The sequence below is a fragment of the Rhinolophus sinicus genome, chromosome 17 (assembly GCF_057876585.1).
Source record: "Rhinolophus sinicus isolate RSI-liver-muscle chromosome 17, RSI-T2T, whole genome shotgun sequence".
NCBI lineage: Eukaryota > Metazoa > Chordata > Mammalia > Chiroptera > Rhinolophidae > Rhinolophus > Rhinolophus sinicus.
This window is the reverse complement of record NC_142517.1, coordinates 136388588-136403511: the sequence shown is the minus strand read 5'-3', so window position 1 is coordinate 136403511 and position 14924 is coordinate 136388588. Positions and strand designations below refer to the sequence as shown.

General features: G+C 31.9%; 1 protein-coding gene across 4 annotated transcripts in view; it reads left to right on the top strand.

Moving 5' to 3' along the window:
* LRP1B (LDL receptor related protein 1B) overlaps nt 1-14924 on the top strand; it is a 1805568-nt gene that overhangs the window by 154061 nt on the left and 1636583 nt on the right. The window lies entirely within an intron of this gene.

The following is a 14924-nucleotide window of genomic DNA, read 5'->3' as shown; positions in this document are numbered from 1 at the left end:
GCTCATAATTTGTATTTGCTTTTATTTCTGTTTTGATGATAATTTGTGATTTTCTTATACTGGTATATACAAATAGGACTTAAAGGACATAACCTCACATGATTGTACAAACCTTCCTGGGACATTATATTGTGACATCGGGAAGCTGCATGGTAAGGTGGAAAGAAAGTTTTCATGCTATTTCCTTTTACCTTTGTTCTAGTTGGTGGATGCCAGGGACACATTTACTAGTTTATTACCTGTTTGCAAGGTAATGAATATCATTCCTGACCTCTCAAGGGCACTTGCTAGTAACTCAGCAATAAGCAGCCGAGCTTCTGTCTTTTAGGCTCTGTAAATGGTGATGCTCCTGTTTGCCTCATTTATGCCAGAGAAAGAATAATTTCAGATATTCAATGATTCGGACTATTGTTTCAATTATGCAAGGTGACCTCAAATATAAAAAAGGTTCTGTTTATTATTCGTGTTGTGAAAATATATATTAATAAGGTCATGAGGGAGAACACAGATGACAGAGTAAAAACCAATTACAAGGACTGGAAAATCATGTCAAAATTAATATACTTCTGATAATGGACATGATGATCACTGTCATTTTCTAAGCTTGGATTTGCATGCCTCGCACTTCAGATGCAATTTTTTTTCTGCTCCAATTTGGTAAGCCATTCTGAAGCAGTTATTGAACTGTAGCATTGGTATCCCAATAGCTAGACTTTGCCCAAGCATGTCAAAGTAATTCATATGGAATATACCCTGCTTTGTCACTCAAATGCAAATTAATATATGTTTCCCAATATGTAAATTAAAAGGGGAATATTGATAATTGAAGAGGAAATAGCTAAAACGGTGACAGAACTGATTAGGTGACGGGATATGAATATGAAGACAAGTGAAAGGAACAGGTGCTTGTTATGGATAAGAGAACCCTGAAAAAGGACATACTGTTTTTGTTTGTTTGTTTAAGATTTTATTGGGGAATGGGGAACAGGACTTTATTGGGGAACAGTGTGTACTTCCAGGACTTTTTCCAAGTCAAGTTGTTATTCTTTCAATTTTAGTTGTGGAGGGCGCAGTTCAGCTCCAGGTCCAGTTGCCATTGTTAGTTGCAGGGTGCACAGCCCACCATCCCCTGTCGGTGTTGAGGAATCGAACCGGCAACCTTGTGGTTGAGAGCCCACTGGCCCATGTGGGAATCTAACTGGCAGCCTTTGGTGTTAGGAGCACAGAGCTCCAACCCCTTGAGCCACCGGGCCAGCCCCCATACTGAGGTTTTGAACATGTTCGTGAGTCTATCAAGAAACAGTGATTCTACTTAATCTGTAATTTCAAAAATCTAAAATGTGACAAATGGATGAAAATTACATAGAGATAGATTTTACATTAATGTAAAAGTGAAATGTTTGGTAGTATCATTGTACTAAGCTTGTTTTTAAAACTTTTCTTTTTTTTAAAGTAGAGATTAAATTCTTATGTATTAGGAAATTTTGAAGTATTCATTTCTTGAGTGGTAGTCTTCTTTTACAAAATTCTACCTCTATGCTTTTTTCTAACTATAAGATACTATGATTAATCAATGGTTGTGAGCTGATGGACAATTTAGGGCTATCTTTAAAGATCTGTAAATGCTTTGATGGGATTGATTACTGGTTCCTCATTTTGTCCATTGAAGTATAACCTATCTTTATTACTTCATACTGAGTGGACTCAAAAATAACTACTTCATAGAAATATTTGATTGTTGCTTTAATCTTAATTTAATTAAGAAAATTGGCTTTTTGTGACATACTAAGGGGGGGGCACACTTTCTTTTGTTCTTCATATTTGCTGTTTTTGCCCAGTTTCCTCTAGTGGCAGCAGAGAAGTAAACACACAAAATCACACGTGCACATACAGTTGCACACAACCACACACCACATACACAGTAAAACAAATTAAAAAAATAACAAAAAGCAATATATTATTCTGAAACAAATAAATCGGCATTAGTGAAAAATGATAATGATCCTTTATCAGAAAAAATATAATTTTACAACTTTTCCACCCAGTTATATTCCACACATGTAACATCTCATTGGGTATTTTGAGATATATGTTATATCCTTTGTCTGTATCAATGGCTTTGAAGGCTTCCAGGAAATCTATGATTAACCTACCCTTTATTTTCACACTTTGAATAAAAATTTCCTTTTAAAAGCACATTACAGAATTGTACACCTGAAATCTATGTAACTTTGCTAACAATTGTCACCCTGATAAACTTTAATTTAAAAAAAAGCACATTAGAAGATGATATTTAAATTGTCTATAAAATGATTTCTTCCAATTTAATTTATTTTTTTATTTGAAAAAAATATGTTCTTTTTTTGACACATTGTTAAATTCTTCAAGTTCCTCATCCCATTTATACCCCCATATTATTGAAGAAAATGTGAATTTTCCAAGAAATATGTAGAGAATTTTATCCTAAAATGCTATTTAAATGTAAATGAAATTCATGAATCGCTTGGTTTCCTTGTATGTTCCAACATAATTTACTCAAAATTGATGAGAAAATCCACATTGGAATTTTTTAGTAATTGAAATAGTACCCATTGATCCAATTAAGCATAGAAGTTTTATTTTTCAGAAATTAATTTTAGAAAAGAGATAAAGAGATAAGTTAATTTAAGTGCTATCTATTCACATTGCAATTGCAAAATGTTCTCTTGTCAATACTGAAAAGAATCAGCTGAGATGAGAATAAATAGGCACAGCATAATAATATGCCAAATCCTCATTTAAAAATATTATTTGGTTTTAGAGTTGTTCATACGATATTTTCTGTATACAAAATATAATAGTTTTACCAATAGTACAATATGGATAATGTAATATGTAATTCTCTTACATAAGGTAGTTTATGATTGATGTTTCAAAAAGTATTTGGAGCAATGAATACTTTAAATTAGGCCTGAATGAACCACAGACAGAACAGAAACAGTGATCCTGGTATGGCACTAAGGTTGAAAAAAGACTATTCTTCACTTCAGAGTATAAAGATTATATGATCTGATGGTATGTTGATCTTCCTGTTCTTGTGTAGTTAACTTATAGTTATGTTTTGAAAACTATTTGGATATTAAATTCAAAGTGTTATTTGGTTTTGATTATTTAACCAGTATACAAAACATTCAATAACAAAAATGTCAGAAGATATATAGAATAGCAATATTGAAAGGTAGGAGTCACTTTCAATATAATGGTTTAGCACTATAGATCATAGAGTTTGATAAACATAAATGAGTATCACAGCTAATTGAATAATTTTATTATGATAGGAATGTGATTTTAAATTTTCAAATGTAGTTAATTCCTCTCCAAGAAATTGAAAATAATTCTTAAAGTTGATTTATTTCTGAATATATTAAATTAATTATATAAATAAAATAATAAAACTCTTAGAAACATTGTGTATTTTTACCACCAAGCCACATCTAAGTAAGCATCATCATGCAACATTCAAATAATTCATTCAAAATATTTCAACATTCAAAAATATTTTGAAAAATGTCTTAGAGGATTTCTTTCATACTGCATGGATTGCCTTTTTTAAAGTGTCGCTTCTCATTTTACCTCATATTTCCTATTTTCAAAATGTAACAATTATCACAATATCTGCATCTTCTTACTTTATGAACTCCCTAAGACATTTTCACTAAACTCATCCCCAAAGTGTCTTGATTTTTGTTTCCCACTCTTCTTCAAACATACTTCCTTTTTTGCCAATGCAAATCAATCCCAGTCATCTAAATGTCTCATGGTTATTCCGGAAGTCCCAGACACATAATACTTACTCTTTATCTGGTTGGAACTCAGAAAGTATCAGTGGCTACATACAAATCTCTCTCTCTCTCTTTTTTTTTTTTTACTTCACACACATACACAATATATACTCTTTGTGTTGAGGGGAATTTTTGGTTCTGCTGATTGTCTTCATTGTCCCAACTAAATTCATGGGGAGATGAGCCCCACTAGAGCAGAGAGCTCCTTGCAGGGGAATTATTTATTATTTGGCCTAGAAGAATCCTTGGATTTGCAGAAGCGTATGATTTGAGGATAGACTAAATGAATAAAAGGATATTGATAAAATTAATACACACTTCCTGTAAAACAAGAAGTGAAAAACTGCAATAAAGAAATTCATTTAATTTAGCATATTCCAAACTTTAAAAAATAAACATTTAACTTTATTTTTGACACCTATTTACATCTTGCAAAAATTTAGTGTAAATTTTTAAATTTTGTACAAAAAATTTACAAAGTTTTGTAAAAGTTGTCTTAGGTGGTAAAGTGGACAATCAAAAAAAATATCTCTACAGCTAGTTCAGTTTTTTAATTAATATGAACAAAAGCAGATACAAGAGAAACAGAATTATTGAGCAAAAAAAAGTGTCATATTTTATTGCTAATGTAATAAATTAGACATTTTATAGCCTAAAACATAATAGGCATAAATTAAAATTTATAAAATATGCTTTAACTTTTTAAAGTAACTATTTTAGTTTTTAGCAGTGCTCAAAAATTAATATAGTGTTTCAGCGTTTTTTAAAAAACTGCTTATAAATAGCACAGAACAATGAATGGATTTCATATGGAATATTAATTGCATTATGTCCTGACTCATGAAAAGGGATAAAAATCCTTAAAAACATGGCCTGCAGAAATATTACTCTTTGCCTGGACTAAGGTTTTAACAGCTGAACGATTCAGAGAGTCTATAATGCCTTCAGGAGGCCTAATAGGTAATGTGGCTTCATTTTTTCCATTGCTGAATATGCTTAGAGTAATCCCTACTCACCACAGTTGAATGCCTGGTCACTCTCACTTTAAGGCATCAAACAACTAGTGTAGATGAAGAGAAAAAGACAAAGTAGTTACCTCCTCCACATTCACTGAAAGTGGGTCAATGAACTGTGTTAATGCATTACAGCTTCAGTATTCCTAAGACACTAAAAGGAGAGAAGGAATAAAAAGAATTAGAGCATGCTACCCTATGGTTGCTCTTCCTTCAATACATTTATATGGTCTATTCTATTGCTCTGTCTGGGTTGGGACCTGCTGAAAATGGAGACTAGTCGCAGACTTTTAAATGGTAATGATTGTCTTCCTCTTCCCATGGAGAAGAAAGCTAGTGTTACTTTACCAACAAGCAGACAGGGAAACCTTTAGAAATCTCAACTAAATCCATGTAAACAGATAAAAAATGTGAAAGAACATACACTCAAACCAAACTTTTTCATTTAGAAAGTAAATTTAGCATTACTAGATGTTAACGCTAGGCAGAATATCATTTTGATAAAAAAAATTCACAGCGAGTAAATTATATCAGATATAGCAGTTGATGTATTAGTCAAATTTTATCAGTAATATAGGACAAGACTAGATATATGCCAAGCTTCTCTAATTTAATTCTGAAAGGTGGAGAAGTATAGCATCTGTGTTGGTGCAGAGCACACGATACAGTGTCACAATACATTAGCTTGAATCAAATAGTAATGGGATGTGATGAAATTATATATATATATATATATATATATATATATATATATATATATATATATATATATATATATATATAAAATCACCTCAAAATAAATGAGAAGAAAAGGAAAAAAAAATGGATATGCAATATAACTTTCGACCCTAAGTATGCCTAAAGGGAGGTGAGAAACAAATCATGGACAAACTATGAAAGCAAGTAAGTTGAATTTGTTTACAGGTCAAATCTTCACTCGTAGCATTCTTCAAAGTTGCCATCATAAAGGGTCAGAGCTTAATATTGTTGCTATTTCAGATTACAGTGGTTGGAAATTGGAATACTAGTTGTCAGGTTAGATGTCATTTTTTTCCTTTGAAAATTATTGATATTGGTATAGGTTTATTTATTCATATAACGGCCAAATAATATAGAAGGCTAGTTTTTTAAGTAAAGTATTCTAAAGTTATATTTTTGCTGTATGTTTACATTTAAATATAGTATCTTTTTTATTTTCAATTATAGCTGATATTCTAAATATAGTATCTTTATAATGTTTTACCATTAATTCTCAGGCCCCAACTTAATTTTTCCCTCTTACTACAATACTTACATGTTCTTAGCAATCAGAAGCTGAAGTGGTTAACTTTTTTTTTTAAATTTAATTTTATTAAATTTATTGGGATGACAATTGTTAGTAAAATTACATAGATTTCAGGTGTACAATTCTGTATTACATCATCTATAAATCCCATTGTGTGTTCATCACCCAGAGTCAGTTCTAATTCCATCACCATATATTCGATCCCCCTTACCCTCATCTCCCACCCCCCACCCCCCACCCCCTGCCCCCCTTACCCTCTGGCAACCACTAAACTATTGTCTGTGTCTATGAGTTTCTGTTTCTCATTTGTTTGTCTTGTTCTTTTGTTGTTTTTGGTTTATATACCACATATCAGTGAAATCACATGGTTCTCTGCTGTTTCTGTCTAACTTATTTCGCTCAGCATTACACTCTCAAGATTCATCCATGTTGTCACAAATGTTCCTATATCATCTTTTCTACCGCCGAATAGTATTCCATTGTGTATATATACCACAACTTCTTTATCCATTCATCTATTGAAGGACATTTTGGTTGTTTCCATGTCTTGGCCACTGTAAACAAAGCTGCAATGAACATTGGAGCACACGTGTCTTTATCTCTAAATGTTTTCAGATTTTTTGGGTAGATACCCAGGAGAGGGATTGCTGGGTCATATGGCAATTCTATTCATAATTTTTTGAGGAACCTCCACACTGCTGAAGTGGTTAAGTTATGATGGGCTTTCTAAAAACTTGAAAGGTTAGAGCCTATTATGCATACTATATTGGAAATTATTTACTAGAAACACTAAATCCTCATAAATCAAATTCTTAGACTATTCCTTGATCTCCTATGCTGGTTGAAAATGTGGGACAGTGATAGGAATTAACAATTCACATTCCCTCTGTCCTTGTCAGTCCTTGCCTGTCATAAAATTCTGGGTATCTGACTTGTGGAGGGTCTCAAATCTGCAACATGATAAATGGTCTAGTAATCACAGCCAAGAAAGTAGCATAGCACTTACCTATTCTGGGCGTAGAGTTCCTCAACCAGCTCTTTCTCATTTTAGAAGAAAGTTCCTGAATATAAAGAGAGTAGAGTAGCTTGGTCCAGTGTCTTTGTAAATGATGTATGTTGAGTGTCTATTTGGCAGCTTCTTATAAACAGTAACTTGGGCATAATCAATTCATGTCTCTTAATTAGAGTTTACCTATCAAGTCATAGTTGCTACATTCTAGAGAAAGGATCAAACAGCAAATTAGATATCATTTTTGAGAGAGAATAATGACAAGGTGAGAAGTTTTTATTTGCCTTTAGAGTCATTGAAAGCTTCTGCACAAATGACTGACATGTAAATAGAGTTTTATAAAGCACAATATGATAGTCTTAGAAGATTAGTAGGGGCTATGTATGTGCTTAGAGCAAATGTATCATTGAATGATTTATTAAAGTATTCATCTATAATTTGCCTGTAATGTTTTAATACTTAAAAACTATTCAATAGTATTTATCTAAAATCTGTATAAAAGCATTATTTTCTCTCTAATCTGGGATTGTAAACCAGTTTGCATAAAATTTATATAATATACATTCAGCTATTTTGTAATTTTCTGGTGACAAGACTCAAGCTCAGATATGAAGTTCTTGAAGGGAGCATCAAGAACAATCATCCGAGTGACTATCTGAGTTCCTGGAACATTGTAGAATACTAATAACCACAGGTTAAATATGAATACGTGCAAAATAAATGTAACTCTGAAAAAATGAATATAAAAGTACTTTAATTTTCTTTCTCATCCAGTATGTGAGAATGTTTTACTCTTATTTGTTTTACATACACAGATGTGCATGTAATATACACATTTGGAAAAACGTGAAGTCCTACATGTTATTCACAAAAGTACTGGTACTGAATTCTTATCACTCTTAATTGTGAATCAGTAAAAAGTGGCAAAACACACAGTTTCTTGAGGCTAAAATTTTCTTAGTTTTTTACTTGGCAATGATGTTTACAAAGTTATTAAAACACATTTTATTAGAATTTAAAAGGAAAATATATTACATAAGCATAAAATTAGATTATATTAACAATTATTCTTTTCATATGTAAACTCCCACTACATGAGAAATGAGTTTATATCAGGGATTTGTAAGTTAATGAATTAAAACACTATATAGTAGATACAATCTGAAGTTTAAAGTAGTATAAATAAGAGCATATATTATCATGTAAACAGGATACGTTTTCTGCAAACTAAATCTGTATAATTTAAGTGTTTTTATTTATTTTTTTGTATTAGAAGTAAAGTTTATAAATTTCATATTTTTTCCTATTTCAGCAAAATGACTTAGGATTATCTTTCTGAATTGCTTACTTATTTTTGTTGTTGTTTTTTTCTTGTTTAGTTTCAGGTGTACAAAACAATGTAATAGTTAGACATTTCCAAACCTCACAAAATGATAACCCCCTCCCCAAATTTACTACCCCTCTGACATCGTATATATCTTTTACAATTCCATTGACCTATGCTGTACTTCACATCCCGAGACTATATATATATATATATATATATATATATATATATATATATATTTATAGTTGACATTCAATATTATTCAGCTTCAGGTGTACAGTGCATTGGTCAGGCATCTACACAGTCTATGAAATGGTCTCTAATAAGTCCAGTGCCCGTCTGACCCTCTGCATAATCTTTACATGATTGATTATATTCCCCAAACTATATTTCATATTTTTGTGGCTATATTGTGACTACTAATTTGTACTTTCTAATCTCTTTATCTTCTCTCCCATCCCCACGCCCTCCCATCTAGCAACCATCAGTTTTTTTCCCTATATCTGAGTCTATTTCCGTTTGGTTTGTTCGTTTATTCTGTTCTTTAGATTCCACATATAAGTGAGATCATATAGTATTTGTCTTTCTCCGTCTAACTTATTTCACTTAGTATAATATTCTCTAGGCCCATCCATGTCACTGCAAATGGTTAAGATTTCATTCTTCTTTATGGCTGAGTAATAGTCCATTGTATAAATGTACCACCGTTTCTTTATCCAGTTGTCCATCAGTGGAAATTTTGGTTGTTTCATTGTCTTGACCATTGTGACTAGTGCTGCAATAAACATAGGGGTGCATATATTTTTTTGAGTTACTGTTTTGGATTTCTTTTGATAGACTTTTATAACTAATTTTAAATCAAAGCCCACAGCAATACTTTGCTGTGTGATTGGTACATCTGAATGCTTAACACTTGTTCTAATTTGTACTGCAGTGTAGTACAGTTATATTAAACAGTTTGAAAAAAAAAAAGTAGTATAGATAATCTGAGATGAGAAACATCTTTAGCATAATGATATATCTGAAATTTTTAAATTATAGAAGTAATCATTTTAATATGCTTTGATTAAAAATCAATTAAATTAGTACTCTATGAGGATTCCTGTAGCTGAAGGTAGAAAAATAGAGCTTATTAAAATTATAAAAGGCATATTTTATCAGATCTAAATGTTGATACTTTAATGGATTCAAGTTAGATTCAAGAACCAAATTTCTTTCAAACTCTAATGTTTAAGTAGAAAGAAATAGGATATACTTTCCTATTGATATGTTGATGTATGATTTTAAAAAAAAGATGAATCTAGTAACATTTCATTTCAAAATAGAAATATCAGAACCGACATTCAAGTAACCCAGCTTTTGTCTCATAGGCTAAATATTTCACAGGTGTGATTAATTGCAGCCACAAATTTTCTGCACCTGCATTTAGCTGCTTGTAGATTTAATGAGTCATTGGTGCCTAACTTTGAGAATACAGAACTTGAAAATAATATCTGGAAATATCCACTTCATTTGACATAGAATCGAAAGAAAGTGTCCTTAGGAAATACATAGAAAAGTCAGTAAGAGATGTTATATTTTTAAAAGGGGGGTAGGGAGAGTATATAGTGTAAAGAATCATTTTTAAAGATATTTCTGTTAATTTGAAAATAATTACTTATTCGATGGTATGACTTTGTAATATTATAACAATTAATTGAGAAGTCACTCCCTCAAACTATTGGTTCCTCGATCTGAATCAACAAACATTAAAAAAAAATCTTTAAAAAAACAAATTCATGAAACAACCATTTTGGTAGAATCTTGATGAGTATTAAATGCATTCTAAATAAAACTACACTTAATCACTGATCAAGAATGGTTTCTATTTGGAAACTATTTACGTAATTGCAAATATCAGGCCATACATATAAATGATTATATATTGGAATTCAAACATGAGGAAAATATTCCTACCAGCTTAATTTTATCATTTTAATAAATATGGCTCAGTTATGATGGTGTGAATAAAGAGAAAAAGGAAGAAAGAACAGTATTGTTGATTGATGAGGTATAAAGGGATGAAGAGTGTTTGGTGACTGCAATTTCTTTCCAGGAGAAATGAGTGGCATGGACAGATAGTCAGTCCCAAAAGAACTATGTAATGTTCAGTAAATATAAGAAATAATTTTAAGAGGGAAGGAGAAAGTTGAGGCTAGAGAAAGAATATGAAGAAATTAAAAGTTTCTATTTAAGATAATAGCTATGGCTTTGTGTTATACTGTTTTTACTGGTAACCTGATGCTACGTCCTAACTCCATCTTTTACTAATGCCTTATGGGCCCTCTTTGTAATATTAATCATCATACTAATTCATTTACTTATTAATTTTTAATGTTACCATCGACAAAATCCCTCTGGGTGTCTGCACGTAATTACCAACATAGAGTATGGTCATAAAATGAATAGAAGCTAAATTCAAAATTAAATAAAAGCAGGTCACCTACACATTAGGAAAGGCCCTGATATTGAACAAGTGAAGCCATTATCAAACTAAGAACAGATGGCCTAAACCAAAGCGTGTCTGAAGACAAGGATGTCCTTAGGACAAGGTGTCTTTTATTGAGAAGAGGGGGAGTTTATATAATATCAGAAACTTTTCATCTGTGTAACATTAAGGGAATGCTATTTTCAAGGATTTTTTATTCATTTGAAATTCACCAGTGAGCATATCTTCTAATTTACCTCAAGATTACATATGCAAAATATTAGTAAGAACAACAAAGGTGATCTTTGGGATGTTGTATCAAACCTGAGTTATTGGACAGCTGTGCATTTTCCTAGACCCTTGCTTTATATTGGTCCATGCTCCAAAGGAGTTTTGGCACTTTATATTTTCTGTATTGTCTGCAGCAATCTAAAGCTACTCTCCTGTGATATTTATAATTCACTACCTATCCAGACACTGGATTCAATAATTCAGACTACTGAATCACAGAGAAGGAGGGTGTTTTTTTTTTTTTCTTTTTCTTTTTAAAAAAAGTTGTTTTATCTTTCAATAATTGGTAGCTTTGGGGTTTTAGTTCAGGTTATCAGAAACTTTGGCTCTTCCATGAGTCTCTATTATTCTAGCACAAATACTGATGTAGACATTTTTGCCTAGCATGCGTTTTCGTAAACTTAAGTAGTTACAGTGTGACTGGCTAATTTGGTATCCTGATCTTCCTTATTCTTTATTCCTCTTTAAATATTTTCCCAATCTGGAGCCAGATTTTCAAGAGCGAAGGATGACTGTGGTCACCAGATAAGCAGGTGATTTACAGTTGCGTAAGAGGCAGCCTACTCTGTTGGTAGAGGGCTCTTTGAGTTGCACTTCCTCTTCTTTCTTTATCCTTTGGAGACATAAACTGTACTAAAGACAGAATTTCAAAGAGAAGCCTAAAGATAATAAAGGAGTAGGAGAGGACTTTGTCAATGGAGAACGAGGGAACGGTATTTGTGGTGTTTTTGATCAGCCAGTTTACTGCTTTGAGCTTGCAATATATAAGGTGCTTATAGTGATGAATGCATTTATTCGTGAAATTTCTTCAGACCAGGTAACTTTCTTACTATGGTTCTGAAAGTCTCTAGCACCAAACTTTGTTTTTCACTCATTAAAAGTATTGTCTCCATAACTAGGAATTGCAAAATCTCTCCAGAATAGAATGATCCCTGTAGGGCTTTGGTATACCAGATAAAATGGTATCTATTAGATATTAAGTATGAGGGTGTCCTACATCCTCAGTCATTATGTCATTGGTCTTTGCTTCTCAAAATGTACACATTGATGTGTCTAGATTATTGTGTACATTGCTAATAACAAAGTATTGGCTATATTAGTAAAATAAAATGGAGTTTTTATTTTATATTTACTTCTATATTTGTATATAAAATATTCCCCCTAGGATCAATCTGAAGAAATCAAATTTTGCTCTGCAAATTTGAAGTATGTAAATGTTTTCTACCCTTACGCATTTGGTGATCTTGGGTCATGAGGTTAAAACTCATGAAATAGATGATAATGGAACACAACATATAATGAGTGCTAAGTTAAATGATACAGATTGAACATATCAAACAAATTAAAATTGGAAGGAGATCAGTGATTGCTGGAAGGGCCACAGAAAGATGGGGATAAGATTCAAATTTTCTACTGACTTAGTTAATATTTGAATCAACACAGGAAAATATAAGGTGATATTTCATAAAGGAAATATGTATGGGATAACTGTGATTGAGCTGAGTCAACTTTTGTCAAGCATGTATTTAAACTCTACCAGGTCTGTGTGGTCCAAAACCATCGCTACCCTTAATGAGTTTATAATTGCATGTTGAGAACAGACATACAAAAGTAAGTATAGAATGGGATAGTTGTGATAAGGGCTTTAAGGAAGATATTATTTTAATGTCCTGAGGGATAACAAAAAATATTAAAAAAACAACTAATTAAAATTTTGAGCTTAGTTCCTTGAGGATGAAGTGACATGAATGAGTAAGTGCTCTTAAAGGCGGATACGGAAAATTGTCCTAGGCAGAAGGAACTGCAATGAAAGCAGGAAAACAAAAATGTGCTGAACAGATTATCATAGAGATTGGGACAGGGAATAACAGCCCAGCGTGACTGGAATTTAAAACTCATGAGAGACTATGAGGAGAGAAGCCTGCATTGGAGTAGAGAAGCCCTTGGGAACTGAATGAACACTGAATTAGTAGAGTGGTGATAGATTAAAACCAACTAGAAGAGATTTGGGATTAATTTGCAGGTTGTTAAGTAGAAATAGTGACTGTAGACTATAATTTAGACAAATTTTAGAAGGAATGAGATGAAGGTATGGAGCCTGCATACGTGTGGGACAGATAGATGACCTGAAAAAAGAAAACTGACAGTGATAATTCTGGAAGAGTGGACAATGAGGATTGATTGAAACATTGAGGTCCCATTTTTGAGAGCCTATTAATAATGCAATATAGGTTAAGCAGCTCTGGAAGATGTTGAAGTAGTCTTGTTGAAAATAATATAGTGAAGAATTAAGGGTGAATTTGTGCAGCATATCACCAAACCAGAGCAAGACAACACATAGTGACCAGTGTGGAGCATATACAGAAAACAGAAAAATAAAGACATTTACTTTAAAGTATAGTATTGTGTTACATAATCTCAATTCTGTGTGGACTGCATCATTTATTTTCGCTTAGAATATTTCTATATTTTAGTGACTCACTTTTTATTCACGTGTACTCTGTATCTAGAATAGAAAAATGTCAGGATAAATGAGTCATCTAAAGAAGTCATAAAATTATGTTGTAGCTAAATACCTTATGTTTTGCATTTTTTCATGCACCAGAAAGCCTATGGGCTTCAGGGCAAATTAGCCAGGATTGGGGAATACAAGTAATAATAATGATAATAATAATAATAATAATAATAATCCAGAACAATATATACAAAGATCACATTTCATGTTGAATTGGAGCCTGCATTTACAATGCAGTAAAATTAAAAATTATAAAGAACTAGAAGGGCACAGTTAATTTCTCCCAGTGATTCATCATGAAAATTACAAAATACGTTTATCAGAAAGGAAAAGATATTTGTGTAAAAAATGGACAAAGGCTTTTTGCTAGAATGTTGCTAGATCACCCACCAAGTCAAAACAGTTGTACATTTTGTTAATATGTTACTGGAATAAAATAATGCTGCACATTTAGCACTGGATTATGTGGCCTGCTGCCAAAATTTGTAGCTCTGATTATAAGGTGCAAATTTAAGTAGTTCCTCAATGATTTATGTCTGATGAATTATAATTCACTGACTGAGAGGGTTAGCAACTAGATTTCTTAATTGAACAGTAAAATACATTTTTGGTCTTTTGTTTTAGTACTTTTAAATTTTGAGGCCAAGGTAAAATGACACATAATATGACAAAGTTAATATTTAAGTATTTAAAATATTGCATATGGACCCAACTGCAATTTATTACTAATAATTACTGCCAAATAATTTAATTAATGGGACATAAACTCAATTGTGTAAGTTATCAAAGCTTATAATAAATACCATTTATGCATATAGCAAGTCAGTTCATATTAAAAAATGACTAACATGTGCACATCTTCTCTTATATAGCAAGATGTGTTATAAATCACAGTAAAAAACAGCTGACATTGCATTTTTAAATAAGGACAAATTCACTATTTACATTACTTTTGTGGTTTTTCATCTCCTACCAATTGTTTAAATACTTCTTTCCCCAACTCAACATGGAAAAATTTGAGTTATTTTACTATTTTATCTATACTTCTCTAAATTATATTTCTCAAACGATAAATATGGAAATGCCTATATAGTTATATCTGAATAGCTTCAATGAACAAGAGATGAAATTTTACATTACCACCGGTCTTTTTATTTCAGATACCTCCCTCCATTGATCCATGTCCCTGTGACATT